Source organism: Triticum urartu, chromosome 2A (assembly GCF_056163025.1).
Source record: "Triticum urartu cultivar PI428250 chromosome 2A, HENAU_Tu73, whole genome shotgun sequence".
In the NCBI taxonomy this organism is placed as follows: Eukaryota; Viridiplantae; Streptophyta; class Magnoliopsida; order Poales; family Poaceae; genus Triticum; species Triticum urartu.
The window spans coordinates 488,111,547-488,134,558 of NC_141874.1; positions in this window are offsets into that span (position 1 = coordinate 488,111,547).

Genomic DNA, 23,012 nt, shown 5'->3' on the forward strand with positions numbered 1-23,012 from the left:
CGCCCCCCTAGGAGATCCCATCTCCTAGGGCCGGCGCACCCCCTAGGGGGGCCTATATAAAGGGGGGGAGGGAGGGGTAGCCGCACGCTTGAGTCTTGGCTCCTCCCTCTCCCCTGCTACACCTCTCCCTCTCGTAGTAGAACGGCGAAGCCCTGCTGCGGTGACCCCTGCATCCACCACCACGCCGTCGTGCTGCAGGATCTTCATCAACCTCTCCTCCCCCCTTGCTGGATCAAGAAGGAGGAGACGTCACGCTGACCGTACGTGTGTTGAACATGGAGGTGCCGTCCGTTCGGCGCTAGGATCTCCGGTGATTTGGATCACGTCAAGTACGACTTCCTCATCCCCGTTCTTTGAACGCTTCCGCGCGTGATCTACAAAGGTATGTAGATGCAATCCGATCACTCGTTTCTAGATGAACTCATAGATGGATCTTGGTGAAACCGTAGGAAATATTTTTGTTTTCTGCAACGTTCCCCAACAGTGGCATCATGAGCTAGGTCTATGCGTAGTTCTCTTTGCACGAGTAGAACACAATTTGTTGTGGGCCTAGATGTTGTCAACTTTCTTGCCGCTACTAGTCTTATTTTGCTTCAGCAGTATTGTGGGATGAAGCGGCCCGGACCAACCTTACACGTACGCTTACGTGAGACCGGTTCCACCGACTAACATGCACTAGTTGCATAAGGTGGCTGGCGGGTGTCTATCTCTCCCACTTTAGTTGGAGAGGATTCGATGAAAAGGGTCCTTATGAAGGGTAAATAGAAGTTGACAAATCACGTTGTGGCTTTCACGTAGGTAAGAAAACGTTCTTGCTAGAACCCTATTGCAGCCACGTAAAACATGCAACAACAATTAGAGGATGTCTAACTCGTTTTTGCAGCAAGTGTTTTGTGATGTGATATGGCCAAAGTTGTGATGAATGATGAATGATATATATGTGATGTATGAGATGTTCATGCTATTGTAATAGGAATCACGACTTGCATGTCGATGAGTATGACAACCGGCAGGAGCCATAGGAGTTGTCTTTATTTTTGTATGACCTGCGTGTCATTGAGAAACGCCATGTAAATTACTTTACTTTATTGCTAAATGTGTTAGCCATAGTAGTAGAAGTAATAGTTGGCGAGCAATTTCATGGAGACACGATGATGGAGATCATGATGATGGAGATCATGGTGTCATGCCGGTGACAAGATGATCATGGAGCCCCAAGATGGAGATCAAAGGAGCTATGTGATATTGGCCATATCATGTCACTATTATTATTTGATTGCATGTGATGTTTATCATGTTTTTGCATCTTGTTTACTTAGAACGACGGTAGTAAATAAGATGATCCCTCATAATAATTTCAAGAAAGTGTTCCCCCTAACTGTGCACCGTTGCGACAGTTCGTTGTTTCGAAGCACCACGTGATGATCGGGTGTGATAGATTCCAACGTTCACATACAACGGGTGTAAGACAGATTTACACATGCAAACACTTAGGTTGACTTGACGAGCCTAGCATGTACAGACATGGCCTCAGAACACAAAAGACCGAAAGGTCGAGCATGAGTCGTATAGAAGATACGATCAACATGAAGATGTTCACCGATGTTGACTAGTCCGTCTCACGTGATGATCGGACATGGCCTAGTTAACTCGGATCATGTTATACTTAGATGACTGGAGGGATGTCTATCTGAGTGGGAGTTCATTGAATAATTTGATTTAGATGAACTTAATTATCATGAACTTAGTCTAAAATCTTTACAACATGTATTGTAGATCAAATGGCCAACGTTGTCCTAAACTTCAACGCGTTCCTAGATAAAACCAAGCTGAAAGACAATGGCAGCAACTATACGGACTGGGTCCGGAACCTGAGGATCATCCTCATAGCTGCCAAGAAAGATTATGTCCTACAAACACTGCTAGGTGAAGCACCTATTCTCCCTACAGAACAAGATGTTATGAACGCTTGGCAGACACGTACGATGATTACTCCCTCGTTCAGTGCGGCATGCTTTACAGCTTAGAACCGGGGCTCCAAAAGCGTTTTGAGAGACACGGAGCATATGAGATGTTCGAAGAGCTGAAAATGGTTTTTCAAGCTCATGCCCGGGTCGAGAGATATGAAGTCTCCGACAAGTTCTTCAGCTGTAAGATGGAGGAAAACAGTTCTGTCAGTGAGCACATACTCACTATGTCTGGGTTACATAACCGCTTGACTCAGCTGGGAGTTAATCTCCCGAATGATGCGGTCATTGACAGAATTCTTCAGTCGCTTCCATCGAGCTACAAGAGCTTTGTGATGAACTTCAATATGCAGGGGATGGAAAAGACCATTCCTGAAGTATTTGCAATGCTGAAATCAGCAGAGGTAGAAGTCAAAAAGGAACATCAAGTGTTGATGGTGAATAAAACCACTAAGTTCAAGAAAGGCAAGGGTAAGAAAACCTTCAAGAAGGACGGCAAGGGAGTTGCCGCGCCCGGCAAGCAAGCTGCCGGGAAGAAGCCAAAGAATGGACCCAAGCCCAAGACTGAGTGCTTTTATTGCAAGGAAAGTGGTCACTGGAAGCGGAACTGCCCCAAATACTTAGCGGACAAGAAGGCCGGCAAAACGAAAGGTATATGTGATATACATGTAATTGATGTGTACCTTACTAGTACTCATAGTAGCTCCTGGGTATTTGATACCGGTGCAGTTGCTCACATTTGTAACTCAAAGCAGGAGCTGCGGAATAAGTGGAGACTGGCGAAGGACGAGGTGACGATGCGCGTCGGGAATGGTTCCAAGGTCGATGTGATCACCGTCGGCACGCTACCTCTACATTTACCTACGGGATTAGTTTTGAACCTCAATAATTGTTATTTAGTGCCAAGTTTGAGCATGAACATTGTATCAGGATCTCATTTAATACGAGATGGCTACTCATTTAAATCCGAGAATAATGGTTGTTATATTTATATGAGAGATATGTTTTATGGTCATGCTCCGATGGTGAACGGTTTATTCTTAATGAATCTCGAGCGTAATGCTACACATATTCATAGTGTGAATACCAAAAGATGTAAGGTTGATAATGATAGTCCCACATACTTGTGGCACTGCCGCCTTGGTCACATAGGTGTCAAACGCATGAAGAAGATCCATGCAGATGGACTTTTAGAGTCTCTTGATTACGAATCATTTGACACGTGCGAACCATGCCTCATGGGTAAAATGACCAAGACTCCGTTCTCGGGAACAATGGAGCGAGCAACCAACTTATTGGAAATCATACATACTGATGTGTGCGATCCAATGAGTGTTGAGGCTCGCGGTGGCTATCGTTATGTTCTCACCCTCACTGATGACTTGAGTAGATATGGGTATGTCTACTTAATGAAACACAAGTCTGAGACCTTTGAAAGGTTCAAGGAATTTCAGAGTGAGGTTGAGAATCAACGTGACAGGAAAATCAAGTTCATGCGATCAGATCGTGGAGGAAAATACTTGAGTCACGAATTTGGCACACACTTAAGAAAATGTGGAATAGTTTCACAACTCACGCCGCCTGGAACACCTCAGCGTAATGGTGTGTCCGAACGTCGTAATCGCACTCTATTAGATATGGTGCGATCTATGATGTCTCTTACTTATTTACCGCTATCATTTTGGGGCTATGCTTTAGAAACTGCCGCATTCACTTTAAATAGGGCTCCGTCAAAATCCGTTGAGACGACACCGTATGAATTATGGTTTGGGAAGAAACCTAAGCTGTCGTTTCTAAAAGTTTGGGGATGCGATGCTTATGTCAAGAAACTTCAACCTGAAAAGCTCGAACCCAAGTCGGAAAAATGCATCTTCATAGGATACCCTAAAGAAACTGTTGGGTATACCTTCTACCTCAGATCCGAAGGCAAGATCTTTGTTGCCAAGAATGGATCCTTTCTAGAGAAGGAGTTTCTCTCGAAAGAAGTAAGTGGGAGGAAAGTAGAACTTGATGAAGTATTACCTCTTGAACCGGAAAGTGGCGCAACTCAGGAAAATGTTCCTGTGGTGCCTGCACCAATTAGAGAGGAAGTTAATGATGATGATCAAGATACTTCTGATCAAGCTCCTACTAAAATTCGAAGGTCCACAAGGACACGTTCCGCACCAGAATGGTACGGCAACCCTGTCTTGGAAATCATGTTGTTAGACAACGGTGAACCTTCGAACTATGAAGAAGCGATGGCGGGCCCGGATTTCGACAAATGGCTGGAAGCCATGAAATCCAAGATAGGATCCATGTATGAAAACGAAGTATGGACTTTGACTAACTTGCCCGTTGAGCGGCGAGCCATAGAAAATAAATGGATCTTTAAGAAGAAGACAGACGCGGATGGTAATGTGACCATCTATAAAGCTCGGCTTGTCGCTAAAGGTTATCGACAAGTTCAAGGGGTTGACTACGATGAGACTTTCTCACCGGTAGCGAAGCTGAAGTCCGTCCGAATCATGTTAGCAATTGCCGCATTCTATGATTATGAGATATGGTAAATGGACGTCAAAACGGCATTCCTTAATGGTTTCCTTAAGGAAGAATTGTATATGATGCAGCCGGAAGGTTTTGTCGATCCTAAGAATGCTGACAAGGTGTGCAAGCTCCAACACTCGATTTATGGGCTGGTGCAAGCATCTCGGAGTTGGAACATTCGCTTTGATGAGATGATCAAAGCGTTCGGGTTTATGCAGACTTATGGAGAAGCCTGCGTTTACAAGAAAGTGAGTGGGAGCTCTGTAGCATTTCTCATATTATATGTAGATGACATACTTTTGATGGGAAATGATATAGAGCTTTTGGACAGCATTAAGGCCTACTTGAATAAGAGTTTTTCAATGAAGGACCTTGGAGAAGCTGCTTATATATTAGGCATCAAGATATATAGAGATAGATCAAGACGCCTCATAGGTCTTTCACAAAGCACATACCTTGATAAGATATTGAAGAAGTTCAATATGGATCAGTCTAAGAAGGGGTTCTTGCCTGTGTTGCAAGGTGTGAAATTGAGCTCAGCTCAATGTCCGACCACGGCAGAAGATATATAAGAGATGAGTGTCATCCCCTATGCCTCAGCCATAGGTTCTATTATGTATGCCATGCTGTGTACCAGACCTGATGTAAACCTTGCCGTAAGTTTGGTAGGTAGGTACCAAAGTAATCCCGGCAAGGAACACTGGACAGCGGTCAAGAATATCCTGAAGTACCTGAAAAGGACTAAGGAAATGTTTCTCGTTCATGGAGGTGACGAAGAGCTCGTCGTAAAGGGTTACGTCGACGCTAGCTTCGACACAGATCTGGATGACTCTAAGTCACAAACCGGATACGTGTATATTTCGAATGGTGGGGCAGTAAGCTGGTGCAGTTGCAAGCAGAGCGTCATGGCGGGATCTACATGTGAAGCGAAGTACATGGCAGCCTCGGAGGCAGCACATGAAGCAATTTGGGTGAAGGAGTTCATCACCGACCTATGAGCCATACCCAATGCGTCGGGGCCGATCAAACTCTTCTGTGACAACATTGGAGCTATTGCACTTGCCAAGGAGCCCAGGTTTCACAAGAAGACCAGGCACATCAAGTGTTGCTTCAACTCCATTCGTGAAAATGTTCAAGATGGAGACATAGATATTTGTAAAGTACATACGGACCTGAATGTAGCAGATCCGCTGACTAAACCTCTCCATAGAGCAAAACATGATCAACACCAGAATTCCATGGGTGTTCGATTCATCACAATGTAACTAGATTATTGACTCTAGTGCAAGTGGGAGACTGTTGGAAATATGCCCTAGAGGCAATAATAAAAGGATTATTATTATATTTCCTTGTTCATGATAATTGTCTTTTATTCATGCTATAATTGTGTTATCCGGAAATCGTAATACATGTGTGAATACATAGACACCAACATGTCCCTAGTAAGCCTCTAGTTGACTAGCTCGTTGATCAACAGATAGTCATGGTTTCCTAACTATGGACATTGGATGTCATTGATAACGAGATCACATCATTAGGAGAATGATGTGATGGACAAGACCCAATCCTAAACATAGCACAAGATCGTATAGTTCGTTTGCTAGAGTTTTTCCAATGTCAAGTATCTTTTCCTTAGACCATGAGATTGTGTAACTCCCGGATACCGTAGGAGTGCTTTGGGTGTACCAAACGTCACAACGTAACTGGGTGACTATAAAGGTATACTACGGGTATCTACGAAAGTGTCTGTTGGGTTGACACGGATCAAGACTGGGATTTGTCACTCCGTATAACGGAGGTATCTCTAGGCCCACTTGGTAATGCATCATCATAATGAGCTCAAAGTGACCAAGTGTCTGGTCATGGGATCATGCATTATGGTACGAGTAAAGTGACTTGCCGGTAACGAGATTGAACGAGGTATTGGGATACCGACGATCGAATCTCGGGCAAGTAACGTACCGATTGACAAAGGGAATTGTATACGGGGTTGCTTGAATCCTCGACATCGTGGTTCATCCGATGATATCATCGAGGAGCATGTGGGAGCCAACATGGGTATCCAGATCCCGCTGTTGGTTATTGACCGGAGAGCCATCTCGGTCATGTCTACATGTCTCCCGAACCCGTAGGGTCTACACACTTAAGGTTCGGTGACGCTAGGGTTGTAGAGATATGAATATGCAGTAACCCGAAAGTTGTTCGGAGTCCCGGATGAGATCCCGGATGTCACGAGGAGTTCCGAAATGGTCCGGAGGTGAAGAATTATATATAGGAAGTGCAGTTTCGGCCATCGGGATAGTTTTGGGGGTCACAGGTATTGTACCGGGACCACCGGAAGGGTCCCGGGGGTCCATCGGGTGGGGCCACCCATCCCGGAGGGCCCCATGGGCTAAGTGGGGAGGGGAACCAGCCCATAGTGGGCTGGTGCACCCCCCTTGGCCCACCCCATGCGCCTAGGGTTGGGAACCCTAGGGTGGGGGGCGCCACACCTGGCTTGCGGGGCACTCCAACCCTTGGCGGCCGCCCCCCCTAGGAGATCCCATCTCCTAGGGCCGGCGCACCACTAGGGGGGGCTATATAAAGGGGGGGAGGGGCAGCCGCACGCTTGAGTCTTGGCGCCTCCCTCTCCCCTGCTACACCTCTCCCTCTCGTAGTAGAACGGTGAAGCCCTGCTGCGGTGACCCCTGCATCCACCACCACGCCGTCGTGCTGCTGGATCTTCATCAACCTCTCCTCCCCCCTTGCTGGATCAAGAAGGAGGAGACGTCACGCTGACCGTACGTGTGTTGAACACGAACGTGCCGTCCGTTCGGCGCTAGGATCTCCGGTGATTTGGATCACGTCGAGTACGACTTCCTCATCCCCGTTCTTTGAACGCTTCCGCGCGTGATCTACAAAGGTATGTAGATGCAATCCGATCACTCGTTGCTAGATGAACTCATAGATGGATCTTGGTGAAACTGTAGGAATTTTTTTTGTTTTCTGCAATGTTCCCCAACAAATAGGATCATAGAGTCATCTTTCATTCTTCTCCTTCTCCTTTCTTCCTCCTCGTAATGCATTGACCCGCACGAGCCTCCGCCGCCGTCAACCTTCGTCCTCGACCTCAACTCTAGCCGCTGCATCACCCTGATCAGACCAGAGAACCGCGGTGCCACTCCGCTACCTCAACAGCATCAGTAAGACATTCCTTCTTTCGCCATAGATCTGCCATTAGGCTTCATCGGTGTTCGTCGATGTTCGTCGCCGCCCTTCTTTCCCTTTGCTTTAATCCATGGACTAGATCCGAAAACCACATGAATCTTTGCGCGGTAGTAGTTTTAGCACATGTTTCTGACATTGGAATATATCTTCATCGCCACAGATCTCTTCTAGGGCACCTCTACTTTTCCACTATCGCCTCTGTAAGTTTTGAGTTTATTTTCTTTTCTGAACAGCGGTAGATCTGAATTTGTAGCCTCAACCTGTGGAACTTGTTTGTCCTAACACATAGCAAATTATAGCCTTGGTAGATCTTGAATGTCTTTAATCATGGCGGCTTACTCTGCCGGTTTATCGTTACTTCATATATCATTATCCCTTTCTTAAGCCGCCATTCTGAACATGCACTGTACTTGTTAACTTGCAATTTTAACAATCATCTTGAGCCGGAAAATTCTTTCCTGTCTTCTAGGTTGTCCTTTCACCATGCCGCCCAAAACAATCATGACCTGCAACTGGGTTCCCTCCATAGTCATTGAGGACACCTTGAAGGATTTCGTCACTGTTGGATATTTGCCAGATAAGCGTGTGATGCATTACCGTGTCCCTGACCCGAGCGAAGAGAAACCTCAGCCTAAGGACAGTGAAGTTATCGTATTTGCTGATCATATGAACCGGGGTTTCTCGCCACCCGGCTCTAAATTCTTCAGAGATATCCTACACTTCTTCAAACTCCATCTGCAAGACATTGGACCCAATTCCATATCAAACATCTGTAACTTCCAATTCAATTGTGAGGTATACCTTCAAGAAGAGCCTAGTGTTGAGCTTTTCAGAGAGTATTTCTACTTGAACCGGCAGAACGAGTTCACAAATGGGCCCAGCTTGGATCTTGGCGGGATTTCAATTCAACGCAGACGAGATGCCATCTTCCCTCAAGTAGCTTTGCCAAGCCATCCTAAAGACTGGAACCAAACATGGTTCTACTGCAAAGATATCTGTCCATTTGACGAGAATCCATTGCCGGGTTATCAGCCTGAGCGCCTCAATTCAAAGTACCAACTCCCTGATAAACTTACCGCCGCCGAATGCAAGAAACTTGTCCCTACAATCAGAAAAGTTCAAGCCTTGCTAGGAAACAACTTAACTGGAGTCGACTTAATCCGCTGCTGGGTCGCATGGCGGATCATCCCCTTAAGCCGCCGATCCGGCTTAACGTGTAACTATACCGGAGAAAAATATGATCCCTTACTCCATAGCTCTCTACGACTGACTGAGGAGGGCATCATTGAGATGGCGACCACACTTGTAAATAGTAAATATGAAGACTACAACAAAGTGGGTTTGAATCCTTTCTGCAAGCTTAACCCAGCGCTAGAGGTAAATTTTTTGATTTATTTCTCCTTCAACACTTAAACATTGCATGAACTCCAATATGTTATCCTTCCACAGGCTAAATCTGACTTCTGGAAGGCCAAATATGACCATGAGGCTGCTAAAAAGGCTAAGGCTGCTGCAAGAGCCGCCAAAAAGACCATCAGGAGGTCTAGGAAGAAACCCAGCGCCTCTGAATTGCTGAAGCTGGATGATGCCTCTGAGTCGGAGGTAGCCCTTGACTCTCTTGGCTTGTTTTTTAACAACCTTATTGACACTGACTATTGCAGGATGACACGGGATCCAACCAAGCAGTCGCAGAAGAGGTAACTACTATTTCCTCCGACTCTGAACCTTTACCAAGGCAGAAACTTTGGCGGGTGACCCAAAAAGTAAGGTTTTCACACCCCTTGGCTTATTTAGATCCTCATTTTCTCTTAAAATGACAGTAGCATGAGAGCCACCGCCAGACCCGGACCGGTGGAGATGAAGATTTATCCTCCGGTTTACCAAACACTCCTCGGAAACGGAAAAATGAGGTTCTTTTTAACCTTAACTCTTGTACTTACCAGTGATTTACTTTCATTAATCACTCAATTTTGATTCCATCTTTGCAGGAAATTTCCCGTTCCTCCTCTGGTGACTCATCGCAAACTCAACTGCCGGCTTTCAAGACTTCCCTTGGGTAATAATAACTATCTTTCTTCTGTACCTTTATATCTTTATCATTATACTGACTTGTCCAATATAATTTTTTTAGCAGTCAAGCAAAACCCAATAAGAAAGCAAAGGCCACTAAGTCGGCCGAGGGTCCAAAAGCTACTGAACCAGAACAGCCAATCATTGCACCAGAACATCCTGAACAGCCAGAAGATCCTCCTCTCAACGCTCAACCTGAAATACCTGAGCCGTCTATTGACGAAACCATTATCGATCCGTCGAGTATTGAATCGTCAAGCTCAGTTAACCTGTCGGAGATTCATGCTGATGATGTCGTAATCACTGGCATCACATTACTGAGCCTGGGAATCCAATGATACTAGCGAGACATTCAGCCAAACAAGAAGTCATGGAAAGATGGAAAGTAAGGTTTGACGTCTCCCACTATGCTCAACCGAGTACTAGTGAAGTATTATCTGGCTATGTCCGTCAAGCGCATTCCAGCCGTGACTTGGAGATTGAAATGGTTAAACAAATGCAACAGAAGTATGAGGTACGTCATCCGGTTTATATCTATATCCTGCCAACCCTAAGTCTTCTGATTATGATAAACTTGAATAATCCGTAGACTTGAAATTTTGACAAGCTTCTGCCCTAGACTCCCTCTAAGTCTGGTTTAAAAACTTAAATCGGATGCTGATGACAGCATAACTTTGCATTTGTAGTCCCCAAGGGCCGGTTTAATCAGTATGAATGAGTCGGTCCTATTAATCATTGTGTAAAAGAGCAGAACTTAACTGCATATCCCCCATGAGTCGGCTGGGATTGTCAATAGCACACCTGGCTCATCCTTTAGCAAGAAAACAAGCAATATGCATTAGACCCCAAGTGCCAAGTGTTGTTGCTTGCAAAGCATTTGGGTCTTTTTAGAAAGAGCCGATTCCTTTGAAAAATTGCGTTGACAGACATTAGCCCCCAAGTGCCAAGTGTTGTTGCTTGCAAAGCACTTGGGACTTGTATTATTGTAATCCGTCATGAAACTTAACGGACTTATGATGTATGCAGGCTCCTACCACAGAACTGGAAACTCAATTGAACGAGGCCAAGACCCGGCTGGCGGCTCAGGAGACTAAGACCAAAAAGGCTGAATCAAAATTTCAGTTTAGTGTGTCTGAAGCCGAAAAATTGAAGACCAGCTTTACTGCAGACAAAGAGGCTTGGGCCAAGGAAAAGACGATCCTGATTCAGCATGCTGAGAAAGCCGAGGCAGCTCTGGAAGAGGTTACCACTAAACTCACCCGTTTAAAGAACCGTGTGTCTTAGATGGTTTCTGCAATCTTCGGTAAATCACCTTGTTATTTACCCAAAGTGAGTATTTGTCACCATAATGTAAGCCGCCACTTAACCAATTGTGTAAACTTTGCAGGTCCCAGGAGTAGCAATCTAAGTCAAGATACATTGGTGAAGCTCAAGGCGGTTTACACGCTTGTTGAGCAATTATACACCGGAGCTCAGCGGACTCTTGCTACAATCTCCCCCATGAATCAAGGACTAAATCTGTTAAGTGATGTCTTGAAGAAACTGTCCATCTTGCCCACCAGGTTCCAAGAAATCAAACGATCTTGTGCTAGAGCTGGAGCTGTGACAGCCTTGAGCCATGCCAAAGCCTGGGTACCGGAATTAGACCCGGCAAATGTAGCCAGTGGGTATCCTAGTCTCAAGGAAGATGGAACCCCTTTTGACCAACAAGACTTTGCTACCTGTGTCAAAGAGATTCGCCCTCATGCAACAATCATTGCCGAGGAGACCAACCTCACCAAGTATCAGCCGGGTTATGATGCAGACAATCAGAAGATGCCGACCCCTTCGTATAAAGTGATGGACTTAATTCCACCCATTCGTAAGCACACTTTCGCCGCTGATATTGACCCGTCTGATCTGATTGACGATGAAGCTGAATTCGTCGCCTTGCACGGCTTTGATTGGTCCAAACCCAACTTCCAGATGATGGAGGAGGAAAACGAACCGGCAAGGGATGAAGCACAACCTTTGAGTCAGCCAGGCCAAGATTCATGAACCGGGGCCGGTTTATGATTGCGAGATTGAAAAAACAATTATCCTTTTGGGCACCAAGCACCTTGTAATAGGCTAGCTTTAAACTCTTATTCTGCTATGCCATCGTGCATACTTTGCTGTTTATGATACTTATTCATCCGCCATGCGAAGATATGCCACATATGCCTTATGATATTATCAATTGTGAATCTATTCCTGCATACAACAGATGAAAAGTGTCCTGGCGGTTTACCGCTGGACGGGTTATAATGCCCCAACATAAACTTATCATGATTTATAACCAAGGCTAGACTAAATAATAATCATATATGATAAAAAATATGTCATACCTATGATATTGGATCACACTTGTTGGTTTATCAAGCCAGTGTAGTAAGGGCGATAACCCAAAATTATGAGCACCAGTAATTATCAGAGATTGCCGGCTTATGAACAAAGCCGGACTGGGTTAATAAACACCGGATATTATCTTGATCTTATACTAGCGACTTATTGTCAAAGCCAGGCCGGGTTAATAAACACCAGATGTTTTCTCATACTGACGACTTATAGTCGAAGTCTAGGTCGGGTTAATAAACACCGGATGTTATCTCACACTGGCGACTTATAGTCAAAAGCCAGACCGGGTTAATAAACACCGGTGATTCACAATCAAGCTTTATAAATCTTATCAAATAAACCTCAAAAGAAAGAATCTGACGAATAAAAAACAAACGAGAAGCGAGGCTTTTCATGGGCTGCCAAGCCACTGAGTTAAACCATTTTACAAACCTTATAAGATGTACCTCACATTAACCAATCGTCGTTTTAACTTTGACAAGTTCACGGTCTGCATAAGATTGACTTGTCAAACGTTCGGCGGGTCTTTCCAGGATTACCTGGGCGGAGTGACTTACTTAAAAAGGCAGGATAACCCGGGGTTTTAGGTGAATACACCTGGCTTCCAAGCCGGGCTTTTATAGCCTATCACAAGGTTACAAACTCTTTGTTATTTAGAACAAAAGAGCCCCCAAGCAATATTTTGAGCTGTGCTCAAGGGGTACCTATGTTTGAGTTGTGCTTTTGCAACAGACTCTCTTTGGTCCCTTTAACCTGGGTAGCAAGCCCCCAAGTTTTTTTATGTGGCTTATAAACTGGATCAAAGGGTAATCATAACTTTGTTGTATAAAGCAGAAGCCCCCATGTGACCAAAAACTCATTATTTAAAGAGGAAAACAACAGAGACCCTGCTTTAGCAGGGATGCCGGCTTTATTATATCGATCATAATATATAAATTGTCAAAATATGTACATTGGAAGAGCCAGTGGCTCAAGTGTAGTAAGGCCGAAGATGAGCAATATTCCACCGCCGGCGGGTCTCTTCCTCCGACGTGCGTGAGTCCTTGTGGTCTCGAACATCGATAAGGTAATATGACCCATTGTTCAGATTCTTGCTGACCAGAAAGGGTCCTTCCCAAGGTGGGGATAACTTGTGCATATCAGTCTGATCCTGGATAAGCCGGAGCACCAGATCGCCTTCTTGGAAAGTTTGGGTTTTAACCCGGCGGCTGTGGTAATGGCGCAGATCTTGCTGGTAAATCGCTGAACGAGCCGCCGCGATGTCACGCTTTTCATCCAATAGGTCAAGTGCTTCCTGACGTGCTTTTTCATTGTCAACTTCAACATAAGCCGCCACCCAAGGTGAGTCATGACGGATGTCACTAGGGAGAACTGCCTCTGCTCCATAAACCATGAAGAAAGGCGTGTATCTCGTAGATCTGTTAGGGGTGGTATTGATGCTCCATAACACGAAAGGTAACTCCTCCACCCAACAACCCGGCGTTCTCTGCAGGGGAACCATAAGCCGGGGCTTGATGCCTTTCAAGATCTCTTGATTGGCTCTCTCGGCTTGACCATTAGATTGAGGGTGAGCCACTGACGACACATCAAGCCGTATGTGCTCACGTTAACAAAATTATTCCATAGCACCTTTAGAAAAATTAGTGCCATTGTCTGTTATGATGCTATGTGGAAAGCCAAAACGGAAGATCACCTTCTTCATGAATTGAACCGCCGTTGTTGCATCACACTTACTGACTGGCTCTGCCTCTACCCACTTAGTGAACTTATCAACCGCCACCAAAAGGTGGGTCTTCTTATCCTTGGATCTTTTGAAAGGTCCAACCATATCAAGCCCCAAGCTGCAAACGGCCAAGTAATTGGAATCATCCTCAATTCTTGAGCCGGCACATGATCTCGTCGTGAAAATTTCTGACATCCATCACATCTTCTGACCAGGTCCTCCGCATCAGCATGAGCTGTTAGCCAATAAAATCCATGACGAAAAGCTTTAGCCATGAGAGATTTTGAACCGGCATGATGACCACTGTCTCCTCCATGAATCTCACGCAAGATCTCATAGCCCTCCTTTGGAGAAACACAACGTTGAAATGCTCCTGTGACACTGCGATGATGTAATTCTCCATTAACAATTGTCATTGACTTAGACCGTCGGGTTATCTGTCTGGCTAAGGTTTCATCCTCAGGTAACTCGCCCCGGGTCATATAAGCCAAATAAGGAATTGTCCAATCTGGAATTACATGAAGAGCTGCCACCAACCGAGCCTCCGGGTCAGGGATAGCCAAATCATCCTCTGTAGGTAACTTGACCGATGGGTTCTCCAAAACATCAAGAAAAACATTAGGCGGCACCGGCTTACGTTGAGAACCCAACCGGCTTAAAGCATCCGCCGCTTCATTTTTCCTCCGATCAACGTGCTCAACTTGATAACCCTTGAAGTGACCAGCAATAACGTCCACCTCTCGCCGATAAGCCGCCATGAGTGGATCCTTAGAATCCCAAGTCCAGAGACTTGCTGAGCCACCAAGTCTGAGTCGCCGAAGCACCTAACCCGGCTTAAATTCATCTCCCTAGCCATCCGAAGACTGTGGAGCAAGGCCTCATACTCAGCTGCATTGTTAGTACAAGGAAACATCAAACGGAGAACATAACAGAATTTATCACCTCGAGGGGAAGCAAGAACAACTCCAGCCCCCGAGCCCTCCAATTGCCTGGACCCATCAAAGTGAATAGTCCAATACGTGTTATCTGGCTTTTCCTCGGGCATCTGCAGCTCTGTCCAATCATTGATGAAATCCACCAGCGCCTGAGACTTGATGGCTGTGCGAGGCACATATTTTAACCCATGAGGTCCAAGCTCAATAGCCCACTTAGCAACCGAGCCAGTTGCCTCCCTGTTTTGGATGATATCTCCCAAAGGAGCAGAGCTAACCACAGTGATGGGATGACCCAGAAAATAGTGTTTAAGCTTTCGGCTGGCCAAGAACACCCCATATACAAGCTTCTGCCAGTGCGGATATCTCTGCTTGGACTCAATAAGCACCTCACTGATATAGTAAACCGGCCTTTGAACTGGATATTCCTTTCCTGCCTCCTTCCTTTCTACCACAATGGCTACACTGACTGTCCGGCTATTAGCAGCCACATATAACACAAAGGCTCCTTATCAACAGGGGCAGCCAGCACGGGCGGCTCAGCCAGCTGTTTCTTTAAGTCCTCAAATGCTGCATTAGTGGCATCACTCCAGATAAAATTGTCTATCTTTTTCATCATCTGATACAGAGGGATGGACTTCTCTCCTAACCGGCTTATGAACCAGCTTAAAGCCGCAATACGGCGTGCCAGGCGTTGCACATCATTGACACACGCCGGCTTAGCCAGAGAAGTGATGGCTTTGATCTTCTCCGGATTAGCTTTAATGCCTTTGTTAGACACCAAAAAAACCCAAGAGCTTGCCTGCCGGTATGCCAAAAACACACTTGGCCGGGTTAAGCATCATTTTATAAACCTGGAGATTATCAAAGGTTTCCTTCAAATCATCTATCAATGTCTCTTTCTCTCTGGATTTCACCACAATATCATCCACATAAGCATGAACATTATGCCCAATTTGATTATGAAGGCAATTTTGCACACATCTCTAATAAGTCACCTGGGCACTCTTGAGCCCAAAAGGCATAGACACATAGCAGAAGGCTCCAAAGGGAGTTATGAAAGCTGTCTTCTCTTGGTCCTTGACTGCCATCTTGATCTGATGATAACTAGAATAAGCATCCAAAAAACTCAAACGCTCACAACCCGCCATAGCATCAATAATCTGATCAATACGAGGGAGAGCAAAAGGATTAGCCGGACAAGCCTTGTTCAAATCCGTGCAGTCCACACACATATGCCAAGTGTCGTTCTTCTTAAGTACCAGCACCGGGTTAGCCAACCACTTAGGATGGAAAACTTCAATGATAAACCCAGCCGCCAAGAGCCGGGCTACTTCTTCTCCGATGGCCTCCCGTCTCTCGTCATTAAAGCGGCGAAGAAACTATTTGACCGGCTTAAACTTTGGATCAATATTAAGAGTGTGCTCAGCGAGTTCTCTCGGTACACCCGGCATGTCTGAAGGCTTCCATGCAAAGATGTCCCAGTTCTCACGGATGACTCGATGAGCGTGCTTTCCTATTTCAGATCTAGATTAGCACTGATGCTAAACTGCTTGGATGAGTCGCCGGGAACAAAATCAACCATCTTGGTATCATATGCTGATTTAAACTTTAAAACCGGATCATGCTCTGTGGTTGGCTTTTTCAAAGATGTCATATCTGCCGGGTCAACATTGTCCTTGTAAAATTTTAACTCCTCCGTTGCACAAACCGACTCAGCATAAGCTGCATCCCCTTCTTCACATTCCAGAGCTATCTTACGGCTCCCATGCACCGTAATGGTTCCCTTGTGACCCGGAATCTTGAGCTGCAGATACACGTAACATGGTCGCGCCATGAACTTGGCATAAGCCGGCCGTCCAAACAGAGCATGATATGGGCTGTGGGTCTTGACCACTTCAAAGGTCAACATCTCTGACCTAGAATCATGATCATTGCCAAAAACAACTTCCAGAGCTATCTTACCAAGTGGATATGCCGACTTACCAGGCACCACACCATGGAAAACAGTGTTTGATGGCTTAAGATTTTTATTAGTCAATCCCATGCGATGGAAAGTTTCATAATAAAGGATATTGATGCTGCTCCATCCGTCCATGAGTACTTTGGTAAACTTATACCCTTCAACCTAAGGTGCAACAACCAAAGCCAAATGACCCGGATTATCAACCCGGGGCGGGTGATCTTCCCGACTCCAGACGATGGGCTGCTCAGACCAGCGCAAGTAACGGGGAACCGCCGACTCAATGGCATTGACTGCTCTCTTATGAAGCTTCTGGTCACGCTTACATAAGCTAGTGGTGAAGACATGATATTGTCCACTATTCAACTGCTTCGGGTTGCTCTGATAACCAGACTGCTGCTGTTGACCCCCCTGATTATTCTGCTGGTTGTAACCACCCTGGTTGCTGTGATTACCTTGATTTCCTTGGAATCCAGAATTAGAACCGCCACCGCCATAACCCGGACCATGAGAGCCGGATCCAGAACCGCCACCTGGCCCATGACTGTCATGAAAAATATTGGAATTCTTGTAGTCTTTCATAATGTGACAATCCTTCCAAAGGTGCCTGGATGGTCTTTCTCACGTACCATGTCTTGGGCAGGGCTGATTTAACATCTGTTCAAGATTGATACCGGATCCTCCGGACCGTGGGGGCGGTTTACCCTTGCAACGCTGACCATTATTCTGTGCATTGGTGTTAGCCACAAAGTCAAAACTATTATCAGCCTTGCGCTTATCGTTGCCTCCCTGGTTCGCCGGGTTATGCTGCTGCCCCTTAGCGTTGCTGCTCTTCCTTCCCTTCCCCGACTTTTCATCATCAGACTCAGGGTCCTTAGTACTATCAGAGTCAACATACTTAACCAGAGCCGCCATGAGAGTCCCCATGTCATTGCAATGATGTTTGAGCCGCCCTAGCTTCTGCTTTAAGGGCGTGAAACGATAATTGTTCTCCAACATCAACACTGCTGAGTCGGCATTGATGCGATCCGACGAGTGCAAGATTGTTGAGACCCGACGCACCCAATGGGTTGTTGACTCACCTTCTTATTGGACACAGGAGGCCAGACCCACAATTGACATGGGCTATTTACACGTATCTTTGAAGTTCTGGATGAATCGGGCCTTTAACTCGGCCCATGACCCGATGGAATTAGCAGGGAGCCCCTTCAACCAAGTACGAGCCGTTCCTTCCAACATCAGGGGGAAATATTTAGCACATGCAGCCTCGCTGACATCCAGCAATTCCATAGCCATCTCATAACTCTCAATCCACGCCTCAGGACTTAAATCGGCGGTATAGTTAGGCACCTTACGAGGACCTTTGAAATCCTTGGGTAGGCGCTCATTACGCAGATCCGGCACTAAGCATGGCACGCCCAAATTTCTAAAGGTTACACCTGGCTCCACAGAAGTAGTTGGATGAACCGGAGTGGGTTGACGGGCCACATACTGTGCCGCTAACTCCGCCTCTCGACGGGCTCTTCCTTGATCCACCATATTCTGATCATCAGCGCCACCACCCGTGGGGTTATATCCACGGGGCGGGTTATGGTTCCATCCACTGCTTGACATCGTCGGCTCATCAAGATGTCTGTTGTAACTTCGGCTCGGGCGAGGGGTGGAATGAATCCTATCACGACTGTAAGAATAAGCCTGCTGCTGGGTCAGTGCTGTTTGAAGAAGCTATCTAGCTCTCCGTGTCTCGACCGCCATTGGCGACTCACCATCAATCGGAAGAGCCGCCAGTCGTGACACCGCAGCGATCATGTTATCCAAAGGGTTAGAATAATGACCCGGTGGTGTCGGCACGTGCTGCGACGGGTTATTGTTTTGACGAGGAGGGTCCATTGTGCGCAGCTGAACCAGCGTACCCGTCCCAGGTGCTTCGACCCGGTTTGCTACTGCCGGGTTACTGGTTCCTGCTCCTGGTGTGTTAAAGAGATTCCTTGCCTCATAAACCGAAGGCAGATGAGTCTGATGCCTCCTCCTCATGACTTCATTGGAAGTGTTTCGATCTAGCATGAGCCGGTAAGATTGTGACTGAATCCGTTGCGCCTGAGCATCCAAAGCGGCCCGCTCCTCGGCCATCCTGGTATTTTCTGCGTTTGGCCCCTCCTTGGCCTGTGCTATCTCATCACGCACTTCCGTGATCGCCGCATTATGCTGATCCTGATCCGCGGGGTTAACCACCGATGTTAATAGCACTGTCATCTTGTCTAGCAAGTCGGTTAAAACCTGAGCCGGCGAGCGCTCAAGGTCTCCTGCCCCAGCAGCCGCTGCCGCTGCCGCTGCTGACCCGGAAATCAGCTTTGCCGTCGTTGATGAGTGCTGCACAGGCCGTGTATCGGCCATGAAGATTGCAACCCGGTTCGGCGGCTCACAGGGGTCCGGAATATTGTCGCCATCGGAACAGCCCCCAAGCCAGCCATCTGGCAGTTGGTACAATGACTCGGTCTCACCGGGGGATGACTTGCCATCAGAGTGAACGACGGTCTCACCGCCAGATACCGATCTATCCTCAGATTCCACTCCATGGATAAATCCCACGAAGGCACAATTCATGGTGGGCCGATCCCAGGCGGGTCTCGCATGCTGAGCCGTCTTGATGATGTCGGTGCAGATATCCGGCTCAGGGCCCGGTTCGCTGATCTTGCCAATGAAGACGTGAATTCCGCCGAAGGGGACCTGGTACCCATACTCAATTGAGCCGGCCTTGGGGCCCCAGCCTGCGTCGTTGATGTAGAGCTTGCCGCGACGACTCTTGGTCATCCGGCCCACAGCGTATCCCTTGATCCCTTCGAAGTTGCCCTCTAAGAACTTGAAACCATTGTGTGATAGCCCCACGATGGGCGCCAACTGTCATGGAATTTTTCACGGCAGATGTCCTAGTGTGAGGACTTAGTCGTGGAGCCATCGCGATGAGGTTAGCTTAAAGGGGTTAATCAGGACAAAGGACACGAGGAGTTTATACTGGTTCGGCCCCTTACGGTGAAGGTAAAAGCCTAGTCCAGTTGTAGGTGGTATTGCTAGGGTTTTGATGAGCAGGGAGCGAATACTCTTGACCCGGCTCTTGATTTGTTGTTTCTTGTTCTAAGCCGCCGCTAGGTCGTCCCCTTATATACATGGGTTGACGCCCTGCGGGCTACAGAGTCTCATCCTGCTTATACAACGTATCCGGCTCGGTGACCTTTCTTACGTGCCTTACATTACAAGTTTACATACATGGCGGTTGATATCCATGGGCCTTAAGCCGCCTTCGGGCCTGGGCCCTCTACCAAGCCTATCTATGAACTACCATATGATCTTGGGCTTCACTGCGATGAATCGTCATAGGGATGACCCGGCCCCTCCTGGACGGGTCATACCTAATAGTTATATCCCCAACAACCCCCCCTATCTCCCACACTCACTTGGCGACGGTTCCGAATGTCGTTGTGGAAAGGGGTTAAAAACCGTTTGTTTAGGACCGACGCGTACCAGTATATCCTTTTATGCTATCCAGAAATTCTATATCATTTTCAATCAACAATATGTCATCCACATATAATTTTAGAAATGCTACAGAGCTCCCATTCACTTCCTTGTAAATACAAACTTCTCTGAAAGTCTGTATAAAACCATATGCTTTGATCACCTTATCAAAGCATATATTCCAACTCTGAGATGCTTGCACCAGTCCATAGATGGATCGCTGGAGCTTGCACACTTTGTTAGCACCTTCAGGATTGACAAAACCTTCTGGTTGCATCATATACAACTCTTCTTTTAGAAATCCATTAAGGAATGCAGTTTTGATGTCCATTTGCCAGATTTCATAATCATAAAATGCGACAATTGCTAACATGATTCAAACATATTTGAGCATCGCTACAGGTGAGAAAGCCTCATCGTAGTTAAATCCTTGAACTTGTCAAAAACCTTTTGCGAGAAGTCGAGCTTTGTAGATGGTGACATTACCATCAGCGTATGTCTTCTTCTTGAAGATCTATATATTCTGAATGGCTTGCCAATTATCGGGCAAGTCCACCAAAGTCCGCACTTTGTTCTCATATATGGATCCTATCTTAGCTTTCATGGCCTCAAGCCATCTATCGAATTCTGGGCTCATCATAGCTTCTTCATAGTTCGTAGGTTCATCATGGTCTAGTAACATGACTTCCAGAACAGGATTACCGTACCACTCTGGTGCGGATCGTGCTCTGGTTGACTTACGAAGTTCAGTAGTAAATTGATCTGAAGTTTCATGATCATCATCATTAGCTTCCTTTCTAGTTGGTGTACTCATCATTGGAACGGATTTCTCTGATGAGCTACTTTCCTATTCAAGAGAAGGTACAATTACCTCATCAAGTTCTACTTTCCTCCCACTCACTTCTTTCAAGAGAAACTCCTTCTCTAGAAAGTTTCCATTCTTGGCAATAAAGATCTTGCCTTCAGATCTGTGGTATAAGGTGTACCCAATTGTTTCCTTAGGGTATCCTATGAAGACGCACTTTTCTGATTTGGGTTGAGCTTATTTGGCTGAAGCCTTTTGACATAAGCATCGCATCCCCAAACTTTAAGAAACGACAGCTTAGGTTTCTTGCCAAACCACAGTTCATTCGGTGTCGTCTCAATGGATTTAGACGGTGCCCTATTTAATGTGAATGCAGTTGTCTCTAATGCATAACCCCAAAATGATAGTGGTAGATCGGTAAGAGACATCATAGATCGCACCATATATAATAAAGTACGGTTACGACGTTCGGACACACCATTACGCTGTGGTGTTCTAGGTGGTGTGAGTTGTGAAACTATTCCACATTGTTTTAAATGAAGGCCAAACTCGTAACTCAAATATTCGTCTCCGCGATCAGAGCATAGAAACTTTTTTTGTTACGATGATTCTCCACTTCACTCTGAGATTCTTTGAACTTTGGAAATGTTTTAGACTTGTTTTTCATTAAGTAAATATACCCATATCTACTTAAATCATTTGTGAAGGTCAGAAAATAACGATACCCGCCGTGTGCCTCAACACTCATCGGACCGCATACATCGGTATGTATTATTTCCAATAAGTCATTAGCTTGTTCCATTGTTCCGGAGAATGGAGTTTTAGTCATCTTGCCTATGAGGCATGGTTCACAAGTATCAAGTGATTCATAATCAAGTGATTCCAAAAGTCCATCAACATGGAGTTTCTTCATGCGCTTTACACCAATATGACCTAAACGGTAGTGCCAGAAGTATGTTGCACTATCATTATTAACTTTGCATCTTTTGGCATCAATATTATGAATATGTGTATCGCTACGATCGAGATTCAATAAACCATTCACATTGGGTGTAAGACCATAGAAGGTTTTATTCATATAAACAGAACAACAATTATTCTCTGACTTAAATGAATAACCGTATTGCAATAAACATGATCTAATCACATTCATGCTCAACGCAAACACCAAATAACATTTAGTTAGGTTTATCACTAATCCTGAAGGTAGAGTGAGTGTGCGATGTTGATCATATCAACCATCAATTCCAACACTCATCGTCACCTCACCCTTAACTAGTCTCTGTTTATTCTGCAACTCCTGCTTCGAGTTACTAGTCTTAGCAACTGAACCAGTATCAAATACCCAGGGGCTACTACGAACACTAGTAAGGTACACATCAATAACCTGTATATCAAATATACCTTTTTTCACTTTGCCATCCTTCTTATCTGCCAGGTATCTGGGTAGTTCCGTTTCCAATGACCATTCCCTATGTAGTAGAATCACTCAGTTTCAGGCTTGGGTCCAGCTTTGGGCTTCTTTCCGGGAGTGGCAACTTGCTTGCCATTCTTCTTGAAGTTCCCTTTTCTTCCCCTTGCCCTTTTTCTTGAAACTAGTGGTCTTGTCAATCATCAACACTTGATGCTCTTTCTTGATTTCTACCTTCGCCAACTTTAGCATCGTGAAGAGCTTGGGAATAATTTTCATCATCCCTTGCATATTATAGTTCATCACGAAGTTCTAGTAGCTTGGTGATAGTGACTAGAGAATTCTATCAATCACTATCTTATCTGGAAGAATAGTTCCCCCTTGATTCAAGCGATTGTAGTACCCAGACATTCTGAGCACAAGCTCACTAGCATTTCAGCTCTTGGAACATCTCATATGTTCTATGGTGTTCAAAACGTTTTTGAAGTCCCGGTTCTAAGCCATAAAGCATGGTGCACT